The sequence below is a fragment of the Myxine glutinosa genome, chromosome 2 (assembly GCF_964187855.1).
Source record: "Myxine glutinosa chromosome 2, kmMyxGlut1.1, whole genome shotgun sequence".
NCBI lineage: Eukaryota > Metazoa > Chordata > Myxini > Myxiniformes > Myxinidae > Myxine > Myxine glutinosa.
The window spans coordinates 31,910,704-31,924,664 of NC_136262.1; the positions used below are offsets into that span (position 1 = coordinate 31,910,704).

The 13,961-nt window shown below is 38.6% G+C and overlaps 1 protein-coding gene across 2 annotated transcripts in view; it reads right to left on the reverse strand.

Moving 5' to 3' along the window:
- The window catches only part of LOC137421905 (tumor necrosis factor receptor superfamily member 1A), a 110,086-nt gene that overhangs the window by 43,620 nt on the left and 52,505 nt on the right, over positions 1-13,961 (reverse strand). The gene's annotated exons all lie outside the window — the stretch shown is intronic.

A 13,961-nucleotide genomic window follows, 5' to 3' on the forward strand; every position in this document is an offset into this window, starting at 1 on the left:
ATTTTGCCTCCCTCTCTCTTTGCTCCCTCTCCTCCTTCTCTCTTTTCTCCCTTTCCTCCCTCTCTTCCTTCTCTCTTTTCTCCCTTTCCTCCCTCTCCTTTTTCTCTCTTTCCTCCTTCTCCTTTTTCTCCCTTTCCTCATCCATCTCAGCAATTTTTGAAATCAATATTTTCACAGCATTCATTCTTTCTTTATTTTCCTCTTCGGTGAGTTGAGATTGATCTTCTTGCTGTAATACATTCAATCTTTTACGAATCTCACTGATTTCCCACCTCTCTCTTCCCTCCCTCTCTTCCTTCTCTCTTTCCTCCTTCTCTTCTTCAACTCCTTCCTCATCCCTTGCTACCCTTGAGTTTGAGCCCCATAGAATATTATACATATACTCATCTGGATTTTGAGATATTCTTGTATCTATAATTATTTTTCTCATAATAGGATACCAATAAGATTTGTTGACGATTTCTAAAAGAGTTTTATATTTCATAACTTTGAGAAGTTCATTTTTATTTAATATTTTAAACAAGTCTCTATTTGTGGGTTTAACAATATCAGTATAAGGCCAGTTTTTAATGACAAAATTTCCATGTATATGCTCCACATCATAAGGTATGTAATACCGAGCACCATTTTCTTGTAGGTATCCCTGAATACAAAAATTATAATTCTCTTGTAGTCTTTTTCCTGCCATTTATGTATCAGAAATATATGTGAGATTAATATTATGACAGGTAATACCACCCCATCTTCCCACTACCAAATCGGTTTGTATTCCTCGGCTTTCTATCCTTATCTCATTACCTTCCTTCTTTGTCATGCTAACCATCGCTATACTATCATATATTTTTCTTTTCTTAAAATCATGTATTTGTTGTTTACTAATTCTACTTCCACATAAATCCTTATCCTCACCAAGCGGATAATATTCTTCTTTACGAGACTGATTAAAATCATGTAGGTCTTCTAGGTTTATTGAAAAAGACCAATTATACCCTAAATCAGGCATATCATACCCCCATTTATTAATTCGCATATTAACTATATGTCCTTCTTTATAAAATTCAATTGTAAGCAGATAGTTAAATTGAATGAGGACAGGTGTATGGTCTGTATAACCAGGTGTTGTGGTTGTAAATTTTACTTGTTTAACAAAACGTGCTGTTTTATTTAAAGATATATATTGTGATAAATCACTGAATCTAATTAAGTCATTCGCATCTGTAGGGTTTGGATAATTGATTAATTTATAAGTATTCTTCATATTAATATTTTTACTTATACTATATTTTTGTCGTTCAGCCTGTGCCTTTGTATAATAATTTGATAAATCAATATCCTGAGAGGATTCTCCAAAGATAGAACCATCTTTTCCGACATAAGTCATTTATATTAGATTTAAAATGACATCATAAAAATTTTCATTATTGTTGAGTTGAAATAATACATATAAACATAATTGGCCACAACATTTAGAATTAATTTCTTGAACTTTTAATGTTTGATAAACACCATTCTGTAAGAATTGTATTACTTCAACAGGTGGTGGCATACCATAACTATCAAAATAATATTTATCCTGACTATTATGAATACAAACCCAATGAGAACCATTCTGTGTGTCTAAATTCATAATAATATTCTTTGTATTCTTGGACAACTTTGTTAATTCATCTCTCATACAAATAACCACATTATCAATTTTTAGCTTTTCACAATATTTAGTAAGTTCTATATTTGATGTTGTATTCTCTCCAAATTGTTTAAACCATTTATCCATTTATTTATGAGAAAGATATAACCCATTACCCCTTTTAGTTAGTTTAACACCCGCTTGAGCGATAGAGGAAAGCATATCTCCAACCAACAATCTAGCTTTATCAGGTAGGCTTTCAAGCTTTTCAGCAAAATCTGCAATTACACCACTTCCACTAATTTGTTTCTTCAACTCCTTGTTATGTCTTTCCAATTCTTTTTGAGCTTTTAGTTGTGCCTTCCTTTCGTTAGCAGTTTTTACCGCTGCTGAAATACCACCAGTCAATGCTCCCGCCGCACTTAAACCAGCAAATAAAGGAATTAGAAACGGGAGAAATCCTCCCTCTTGTATTGAATATTTCTTTAACATAAGTTTTGTCATTTTAATTTTAAGTGATCCAGCATCATTTAGTGTTTTTACCTGCTCTCTTGTGAGTAAAACATCAATTCTTACTGCTCCTTTTCTTTGAATTGTATTAACATCAATAATACAAGGCTTTTGATTTTGAATACAAGATGTTAATGTATTAAGATTGATTTGATTAACATATACCGGTTCTTTCCTACTCATTTATTTATGAGAAAAAACCTATGTGATATTAATCATAACACCATTATCTGTATTAATCTGTAATTCTGTTTCCTCCAAATGCAAACAATAAGCATCAACTTCTTCATTCTCTCCTCTTTCAATGTATAGAGAAGTATCCACTCTATTAGACGTTATAGTTTCCTTTTGAGAACTCAGGTCAATTGCGTAGATTGTATAAAGTTTTTGAAACCTAACCATATCCAAAATAGGATCATTATTACCGTTGCTTACACACACCTTTTGGTAAGACTTGTAGGCTTCCGCATAATCATTTTTTTCCCAATCAATTTCCAATCTATCTCGCGGATAAAATGTGCCATCAAGAGAAACCCGAAGTTGTTTCACCTTAGCATTATCACTCGGCGCATTATTCTTATCAGTACCTTCATCTCCATCTGGTTTCTTAAAAATGAGCCATAGGTATCGTGGTTTTCCTTCCAGAACACCTAAATTCCAAGTGTAGGTAGTGTGTTCCAGTTTAACGTGTTGACATCTTCTTTTAAGGTATGATACATTTAGCGGTTTCTTTGAGTTAAGTCTTCTATTTAGCATCTCTTCCGTTTTAAGATTAGGAGAAAATTCACTAATATACCAACACAAATCATTAATAACAAATTTATTATTATCACCAAAAGCATTTTGAGCCCCAAAAAGCAATCTATTTACATTATCATTCCTTTGTAGTTGAAATCTAATTTTAAGCCCGTACAAAACTTTATCATAATCACAAAATCCAAATATACCTTTAAGAGGTACTGCTACGGTAAAACTATTCTCTGCTTTTGTTTCATCATTATACATTGCCTTCCTTTGACTATAACCAGGGTCTGCATTTGTTCCCGTTGACATATCAGGAATAAAACCTTCAACAGCTCCCTTACCCATTCTATCACTAAATTAATATAGTGTAAATTTCATCATTTCAGATGTATCAGAGACAATCAACCGCTTCAACCTCTTGTGTTCCAATACACAGGCGGACACTATCAAACATTTTCCAGAAGAAATAATACTAATGCTACGAGTGTAGCATTAGTATTATTCACAGCCTTAGTGAATTTAAATTTACACAGCAAGAAACTATCAGCTATATTCAAGTAAGTTTGTTGATTATTTATTTCAAAACTTTTTGTTCCGTTTGAATTCCAGTCTGTTCCTGTTATAGCATTTACCTTAAAATAGTCTTCCTTTTTAGTGGAGTTTGAAATGATAATCGTATCATCCAAATCATAGATACTATCAATCGCTTCCATACTTGTATTTATATAGCATTAAAATTGTTGAAACCCTGACCCAAGTATTTTAATGATTTTTTGTCGTTCTTGTGAAGATAGTTGAGTTTTACCTTTTTTTATTTCTTTGATTGCTTGTAATTTATGAGACTCCTTTTGAGCATCTTTTATACTCTTTATAGCACCCGCAACTGAGCCCACGGCTGAAGCAGTTGAACCAATTAGGTCTTTATGTTTAAGAATGGTTGAACCAATACCCATTAGAGTATCAATTATCCCATCTCCTTTATTTCTAAATTGATGTCCCACACCCCGTTGTCTCTTTGGTTTATAGTATCCTCTACCAAGAAACATACCTTCACCCTTATAGTATGGTGAAAGGAACATCCCATCCCCTGTAATTACTTTATATTTTCCCAACTCGTGTTTTCTCACAATAACCATTATTTATTTATTGAAAAACTTCACGTAGATGAATTCTGATGGATATAATTTCTTCATTAAAGGAGATCATACGATTATCTTGATCGGTTATCCTAAAATTTACTCTGTATATGGTTTTTCCTGACAGGTAAATAGACAAGATTTTTTGGTTCCATATTAAATTTATAACCAATCGGGGTTGAGTATGCGCTGAATGAAAATATTGTATTTGTTCTTATTCCATCGTTATAAGCACCATCAATCAAATCACAATGAATTAATACTGAATTTATACCGGAGGATATTTGAATGACATTATCACTGTAAAACGTTCCGTTAGTTTCAATCTTTTTTTGAAGAGAAACCCAATAGACAAATCTCACACTCTTACAATGTCTCTCCGAAAGGACCGACTGGACAACCCTCCCATCTACTTTCTCAACAATCCTCTCCAAGAAGTTCTGTCGCTCAAGCTTTTGGGTCTCACTATCTGCCATGATCTTTCTTGGGAAAACCACATTTCCAAGCTGGCCTCCAAAGCCAGTCGCCGACTGGGCATCCTCCGTCGTGCGAAGTCCTTCCTTGGCACACCTGAGCTCCTCACCACATACAAGGCTTTCATCCGCAGCTCAATGGAATACTGGGCTGGTGCCCCTCTGGGCTGGTGCTCCTGCCTCACACCTTGCTCGGCTTCACGCTGTTGAGGCCAAAGCTTTCAGAATCATTGGAATCTCCTGCGATGTAGTCAACGCCGAGGGCCTTTCACTCACTCACCGCAGGCAGGTTGGTGGTCTTTCTGTCTTCTACCGACTCCTCTCCGGCCTTGCTCCCCCAGCTCTCTCTGTGCTCTGTCCCCCCAATATTCCTTCAGGTCGCACAAGATCTGCCTGCAACCCTCTTCTGGTTAAACTGCCAAAGTCTAGGCTCTCTGCTCACCTTCACTCTTTCATTCCCCATTTCTCCCGCCTCTGGAACAAACTCCCCCACTCCCTTCAATCCCACTCCTCCCTCCAGGTCTTTAAAACAGCTGTTCACCACCATCTCTTATCTTCCCCCATCGAAAACCTTGATCTTTTCTACCCCCGGTAATTCACCCCAGAGTCCTTGCAGTGTTCATATGTTTTAATCCTCTCCCACCTCCCCCCAAGTCCTCCCGATGTCCCTGCTCTTAAATGTTGTGTTTGTGTCCTTCCCCCTCTCTTTTGTGTCCTTCCCCCTCTCTCCCCATCTTGTCTACCGCTCCCCTTGTTTTTTGTGTTTTGTGTGTCGGTTCGTCTTTTTGTGTGATTAATGTTAGCTCTCTCACGAGCCTCGATCTTGTATACAAAAAAAAAAAAACAAAAAAAAAAAAAGAAGCTCTCTAAACGATTTTTCAATCGTGAAATCAACTTTATAATTATTTTTAAGTTTAATAGTTGATTTTGAAGTGTGTTTTTGAATATCTATTACAATATTTTTTGGTTCATCACCTTTTTCTTTCATAAGGCGAGAGACTTCAGAAGATATTTGAGAAATCTCGTAAGCTCCGGGTGAAACTGTTATAGTTTTGTACCCACTTCCTGGATTATAACTAAACTTGTTGTTTTTCTCTGTGATATTAAAAAGTGTATTGTAAGTCTCCATTGACAACAAAGAAGCCTCATATTTTTTTGTGGGGTCAAGTTGTAGTGGGTAAGGGAATGAAGCTGTGTAATCACTCATTGTGAAATTAAAACTAAGAATTGTGCTTCTCATCTTATTTAATATCTAATAAAATATCTTTGTATTGACATTTATTAATTATTTTCATATTCATCAACTGATCTAAAATGGCGGATGCTTCATTAAAACAATTGTTGTTTCCAGCCTTCTTACTACCTCACAACAATAATAACCTATTAACTAATTGTGATTGGTCATTTGGAAGAAAGCTACCACCCGAACCAAGCTTACTTAAAGCATCAATAATATGTTTCTCCTTCTCATTCCTCTTACTTTTACCGGCAACAGAAACTCCATAATTAAGTGAGTTTAGTAAATCAATATATACCCTATCTTCCGCATTTTTCGTTTCAAGTGGTTCATCAAAATATTTTGAACTGCTGAACCCAGAGTTTGTTAGAAGAAACATGAATCTTGGAGTTAATTCAACATTTGGTTGAGCAGAACTTAAGAACACCAATTTATCATTAAATATCAATAACTTTTCTTTCACAAGATGGAACTGTGCTGGTTCTTCTGTTGGAATGAGACCTGCTCTGGTTTTTGAACCCGCCGAATATTCATTGTTTTGAAGAGCTTCCACAACATAATTAGGTGGTTGATTTACCTCCTCAAGTTTCCGAAATAATCCTTCATCATCATATTCTAATTCTCCAAGTTCTTGCTCCGTCATTTGACTAAAATCTTTGAGCATTTGAAGTTTTTTTGGAGTAAATTCTACTGTGGGAACTGTAGGTGAAATCGTTTGTTGAGTTTTTTAAAGTGTTTTAAAAAATTTCTCTTGTTTTCTTTCAAAGGCTTCTTCACCAGTTAGTTTCTGTCTCCGTTTCTTCTTTATCTCTTCCTGTTGCTTTACAACTTTTGAAACCAACTCTTGATGTTCTTTAAACTTTCTTACTCTTTCTTCGGTATTCATCTTCTGTATTTATTGATTGAAAAATATCATTTAATGAATTGTAAAGGTCAATGGGAAAATTTTCCTTTTCTTCGTCATTATAGTAAATGTGTTGAAATAAATCCTTTTCTTTAAATATTTCATCAAATTCTTTATTGGTATTAATACGAGTTGTTATTTCTTCTTCACTAATACTTGTATCTCTGCTTTTCATACGTTTGCGTTGAGTCTCCTCATCGATATCAAAACCGAATGATAAAATCTTAACTCCATCACCAAACAAATGTTTAATAATTTGTCTCATTCCTTCAGGATTCGTTTCTAAAATCCCAAGACCGTTAGATTTTACTTTATTTAACTCACTCTTACAATGTGAATATTTTGTAGAACCAAGAGAGACCTCCTCAAATATTTGACCTTCGTTCCTCAATCGCACGTTTCTCCATTGAAATGGAGTAATAATCTTTCCCTTCTACTTCTCCTGGTCGCATTGCTCTGGTTGTAGTACTTACAAAACGAATCATAGGGTGTTTTAAAAAAAAACTTACAATCTTTTCATTTTTACTATTCAAGAGTTTAGATTTATGAAAGTTCTTTCCTGAAGCAGATTTACCCACAAGATTAACAATAATAGTTGTCATTTATGTGTGTAAAATATCAGTTAGTATCTTATCTTGTTTCACAACAATATATTTATATTTTCCAATCGTGTGTTTCATATAATTTTCAAATTCTTTTTTACTACATAACGTAGAGCAATTATCTCTCCAAAAATTATTTACATCTATTGAATTTAACTTAAATAAAATAAAAGTATTGGCATTGTTTCTTATTGAGTGCCGAGGGAGTTGAAAATATGACTGACTAAGATAAATACAATTACAAGAAGAATGTCTCCCTCTTGTATAGTAGCTATCCATTACTGTTTGGTTTCTCTCATTTACACAATCATCAAAGATAACGAGGTTCTTTTTTGATTTATCTAAATCTTGAGGTGAAGGTATATCATCCGTATTATCACTGAGAATACAAGTTATGGGTTTTGGTTTCGATTTTGATTTCTGTGTATCACAAAATAATTGTATTATATCTTCAATATTACAATCATTTAGATTGTTTTGAAGTTTAAATAAACCGATAATGTCTTCCTTTTTAAGACCCGCATTAAAACCTGATGTTGCGTATCAGGCTACCTGATGGTGTCAATTAAATTGTCAATCTGTCAATTAAAATTGACTACCTGATGGTGCGTAGGCGAGATAGGGGGCACCTCCGGGACACAAAGGTGATCCCGGGGGAGGAGGCTGTTTCACAGCACCACTTGGTTGTCTGCAAGGTAAGGGTGAAAGGTGCGAGGAGAGCTTGGCGGGTGAAGTACCAACCGAGAATGAAGGTGTGGAGGTTGAAAGAGGTGACAGTAAGGGAGGCATTAAAAGAGAGGCTGAGTAGGGTCGAGGATGATGTGGTTGAGCTTGAAAGTGGTTGGATGTCAATGAAAGCTAGTCTGTTGGGAGCCGTTGGTGAGGTATGTGGATGTACAAAAGGACCACCGAAGCACTCGGAAACATGGTCGTGGGATGATGAAGTTGGAAAGATGATTGATGAGAAGAGGAAGAAGTTCAAGGAGTGGCAGAAGGCGAAGGGTACGGGAGCAGAAACAGCAGAGCATGAAAGTTATAAGGCAGCCAGGAAGGCTGCAAAGAAAGAGGTAGCAAAGGCGCAGGAGGCATGTAGGAAAATGTTCGGAGAACGCTTGGATTCGGAAGAGGGTCAGAAAGCAGTATTCAGGATTGCAAAGCAGATAGTGAAAGAGAGGTGTGATGTGATGGGGGTGAGTTGCTTGAAGGATGAAGTGGGACAAATTGTTGTCGACCCAGATGGAATTAAAGGAAGATGGAAAAGATATATGGAAATGCTGTTGAATACAGAGAATGAATGGGTGGCAACATAGAGAGTAACCCAGTTTTAGGACCGGCAGAGAAGATAACTGAGAAGGAAGTTGAGGAAGCGATAAAAGCAATGAAGGGTAGAAAAGCGGGAGGGCCGACGGGAGTTGTGGGAGATATGTTGAAGGCAGCAGGAAGTTGGGGTGTGAAGAGAATGACAGAGATCTGTAATCTGGTGGTGAAAGAAGGCCGCATTCCAGTGGTTTGGGAACTGAGTACCCTCGTCCCTCTATACAAGGGGAAAGGTGACCCTCTGGAGTGTGGCTCGTACCGAGCGATAAAGTTATTGGAGCATGGAATGAAGGTATTGGAAAGGGTGTTGGAGAGGAGGATAAGGAAGAAAGTGAAGATCGACGAAATGCAGTTTGGATTCATGCCAGGAAGAGGAACGACAGACGCGCTTTTCATTGTGAGGCAGTTGCAGGAGAAGTACATGGAGAAGAGGAAGAAGTTGTTTCTTGGGTTTGTTGATCTGGAGAAAGCATTCGATCGGGTTCCACGCAAAGTATTGACATGGGCATTGAGGAAGTTAGGAGTGGAGGAATGGTTGATCAGAGTAGTGATGGCAATGTACAAAAGAGCGCGCACAGCTGTAAGGACGAAGGACGGGAACAGTGGTGAGTTTGAGGTGAAGGTGGGAGTGCATCAGGGGTCGGTACTAAGTCCACTACTATTTGTAGCTGTGATGGAGGTGCTGGCTCAGAACGTAAAGGAGGGTTTACCGTGGGAGTTGTTGTATGCAGATGATCTGGTGTTGATTGCGGAAAGTATGGATGGACTGAAGGAAAAGATGAACACGTGGAAGGAATGTATGGAGACAAAAGGTCTGAAGGTGAATATCGGAAAGACGAAGGTGATGGCAAGTGGTAAAGCATGTGGTGAGGTGGAAAGAACTGGGAAGTGGCCCTGTGCTGTGTGTAGGAAGGGTGTCGGAGTGAACTCCATTCAGTGTGGAATTAACCCACCCCACCTCTCATATTTTCTTTCTCTATCCTCATCCACCCCCTGCATTTTCACCTACCCCTAAACCATATCCATGCATCCCTTTGTCGGTCTCTCTTCATTTTCTCCCTGGGCTCCCTGGGCTTGGTGACCTCCTCTGCAAATCCTGATCAATTTTCAAGTCAATCGGATGAAAATTGTGGATTTTAGAAATTTCACCTTGAAGTTGAAACATGAAAATTATTAGAAATAGGAAACAGCCTTGATGAGCAACTAGAAAATTTGCAAAATTATGTTTACAAAAGTCTTGCGGACAGATTCGGTATGAAATCAGTAACATAGAAGACTAACAAAAAGCAGCAGTCTACGAAACAACGAAGGAAATTGAGATGCCTTGAGAAAGCTACCAAGCATCAGTTTAAACAAGCCCTAAAAGATAGAAATGAAACACTCGTAGCAAACCTCAGGAAAGACTCCATAACAGGAGTAAGACTTACAAGAAGAGTAAGTCTTACTAACTAGAGTCTTAAGTCTTACTTGTGAGTCTTACTAACAAGGAGAGTAAGTCTGACTAACTTACAAGTTAGTAAGACTCCATAACATAGTGAGGAAATTAGAATTGAAATCACAAGAACGAATATCTGCCAATAAAGCTCAGCAACAATTTAGACGAAATCCGGGACCAGTAAGCAAAACGGATGCTGAATGAGAAGCAAAATAGATCTCCATCCTTCAGCAAAGTAGTTTCTGAAAAGGTATTTGAGGATGTTAATAACGATTTAAAAAAACGTAATTACAAATATGAAATACTGAAGGGCATGAAAAGACCACTAAAAACCAAGACCCCATTCAAAACAAAACGACCAAGTTTGTCAGAACTGAATGCCTATCTCCGGAAAAGAAGATATGCCAGTGCTCCTGGAACTAATCGTATTCCATACTTAGTATGAAAGAAATGTCCAAGAGCAACAAAGGTGCTACACAAGTTTACATGTAATATATGGAGAACTGCCTCCATACCCAATTGTTGGAGAGTAGGAGAGATGATCCTGATATCAAAACAGGAGAATACGAGTAATCCTTCTTGCTTCAGACCCATAACTGACGAATTCCAGTTGTAACCTTGGAATGGGTATCCTTCCACAAAGAATCAAAAAAAATATCAGGCTGTGTTGAACAAACGGAGGCACAAACTGAAATGCTCCTTGACACCAAAAATAATAGAAAACCGATAGTGACAACCTGGCTTGACCTACAAAATGCAGATGGCACTGTGCCACATAACCTCATACAGTAAAGTTTGCACTTGAGTGGTACCACATTCAAGCTCATATCAGGAAGATCGTGTTCAAGAACTATGATGAGCTGTTTATATGTGTGAAAACCAAGGATTGGACAACAGATTGGATACGGTGCTATATTGGTGTTTTCCAAGGTTGTACATTATCCTGTATCCTATTTCTGGCTGTTTACAATCTCTGCCTGGATCTGCTGGACCAGTCCAACCACTTCGGATATGAAATGACTGGATTAGACATAACAACGTCTGCCAACGCATGTGCAGATGACCTGACTCTGGTAGCAAAAAGTCCAGAAGAATGTCAAAAAATCAACAAGGTTCAAACGTTCCTTCAGTGGACACGAAACATGAAAGCTGAGCCTTCCAAATCTAAGTCCCACGCTATGAAGAAAGTTGTCCCAAAGGCAGAGCAGAGGCGTGGAGGACATAAGACACAACATAGAGCCTATGTTCCCCAACTCGAAATTAATGGAAAGTAGATCACGTATATCCACAGTCAACCCATATGATTCCTCGGAAAGCTGATCTACGAAGATTTGAAAGATGATAACATCAGAGAAATGGTCAAGATGAAGCTGGTAGCCATGTTACAAACAGCCAAGAAAAGCAATCTGTCTGGAATCGTAAAGATGTGGATATACAACAATGCAATTGTGCCATGACCTGGGAGTTCACTATCTATAACTTCCCAATATCTTACATTGAGAGTCAAGAGGCAACCTTTATACTGAATCGAGGCTCGTGAAAGAGCTGACAACCACGAGGGAAAGACAGCACAGGGAGACCACGAGGGAAAGACAGTACGGGGGAAACTCATTAAAACACATTCAACAAAAAGACATCCAGGAACACAGTACAGGGGGACCGCGAGGGAAAGACAGTACAGGGGGAAACATTCATTAAAACACATTCAACAAAAAGACATCCAGGAACACAGCACAGGGGGACCGCGAGGGAAAGACAGTACGGGGGAAACATTCATTAAAACACATTCAACAAAAAGACATCCAGGAACACAGCACAGGGGGACCGCGAGGGAAAGACAGTACAGGGGGAAACATTCATTAAAACACATTCAACAAAAAGACATCCAGGAACACAGCACAGGGGGACCGCGAGGGAAAGACAGTACAGGGGGAAACATTCATTAAAACACATTCAACAAAAAGACATCCAGGACCACAGCACAGGGGGACCACGAGGGAAAGACAGTACAGGGGGAAACATTCATTAAAACACATTCAACAAAAAGACATCCAGGAATACAGCACAGGGGGACCGCGAGGGAAAGACAGTACAGGGGGAAACATTCATTAAAACACATTCAACCAAGTACCAAGCAGGGGTAAGCCTGCACCAAGTACCTGAATAGAAGGGCAGGGGTAAGCAGATGTATTTCCAACAGTGCCCTCTACAGAACCAGAGAGAGGTACGGTCTGCAACTGAAAAGGCTTACCACCTCCGTGAAATATATGCAGGTCACCAAGTACCACCTTAACAAACACTCCAGGGATGGAAAGACCCAAACACTGTGCAGAGATTGCTTAGAAACAAAGAAAAACAAGGCTTGGGGGAATGGTGTGAAAGAGTCAGAAAGGAAGGAGCGACACCTTATCCTGAATGAGATGTGCAGAGGTCAAACCGACTGAGCACGCTTCAGCTGCAGGAAAATCAAACGCTGATAAGAGACATGTTCAGAAGGGAACACAGGAAAAGCCTTCCCAATTTGGGAAAGGGTATCGATGAGGAAGACATATTGGTCTATCTGTATGGATGTGCTAAACAAGGACAGTGGTTGAGATGGGATTCTGCCATACAGACTGATACATCATGGAAGAAACTCCTCTATGTATGGACACCGGAACTGCTGTCATTCCACATCAACGCTATGCACGACCAACTCCCTTCCCCAGCCAACCTAAGACTGTGGGGAAAAACCAACCTTGGACTGGTCAGCTGTGCCATCATCACCATAGCACACTGCTCCACATCTTAAATGGGTGCAGCTACTCACTCTAAAATGGAAGATACAACTGGTGCCATGACCAAACCCTAAGAATGATTGCATCAGGCCTGGCTCCTTCTATCAAAGATGCAAATACGAAGACCAGTATTGTATCAAAGCCAAACTCCATTCCCACCATTGCATTCCGTTCAGCTGATGGTACATCCTACAGGAACCCAACCTTGCCACTTCCATGGGTAGAAACATAGGACATCCTACAGAAGGCTAATGATTGGATGTTTCTGATGGATGAAGACCATAAGCCAATCGTGTTCCCTCCACAAATTACGGAAACTGCCAAACCGCCTGATATCACCATCTATTCGGCAGTAACTAAGAATATCATCAATATTGAATTGACAGTCCTGATGGAGGAGAACCTGTCCAATGCATATGGCAGAAAGAAAGGCAAATACGAAGACCTGGTAGCTGATTGTGAACATGGAGGATGGTCTGTAAACTACTTTCCAGTAGAAATAGGAAATAGAGGATTTTACAATACATCTTTCAGCAAATGCCTTGTCCTTTAAGGCATTCCAAAAGGAAAGAGGAAGATTATTATGGACACTGCTTCCAAAATGGCCCTTAGAGCGAGCTATGTCATCTGGATATGCAGAACCTCAAAGGTCTTCAGACAAATATTATTACTTCCCACACCAGAAATATACTCTGAGGGAAGAGGGAAGGTTGAGCGCTCATACACGGGTTTAACCCACCAAAGTCTGGTCTGAAGTCCAGGAACCTCAGAGTATAGTTTCGAGTATAGTATAGTTTCAGATTATTGTTCCCGACAGAGATATTCTGCAACGAGGGGACGATTTTTTTCCTTAAGTCATCTTCATTATTTCAGGAGTGCTCATCCAAAAAGGGGTGATTGGAAGGCTCCAAAGACAACTGTGCTGGTGTTTCACCAATGAATTACCCCTTTCGACATCAAAATCAATAGGCTTCTTCCTCATGACAAACGCTACCATTTGGTGTAGATTGGGTTAAAATTGTTACCTGTAGTCGATTGACCGACAGACAGAATAACACACGTGACTAACAATATGCTGTCGTTGAAAAATCCTCGATTTTCGCAAGTTACAAACAGACAATCACAGACCAGACTAAGCAATGTACTTGTAAATTTTCAATTTCACAAGTGAAAAAACACCGTTGTAGGCAGAGGTAGAT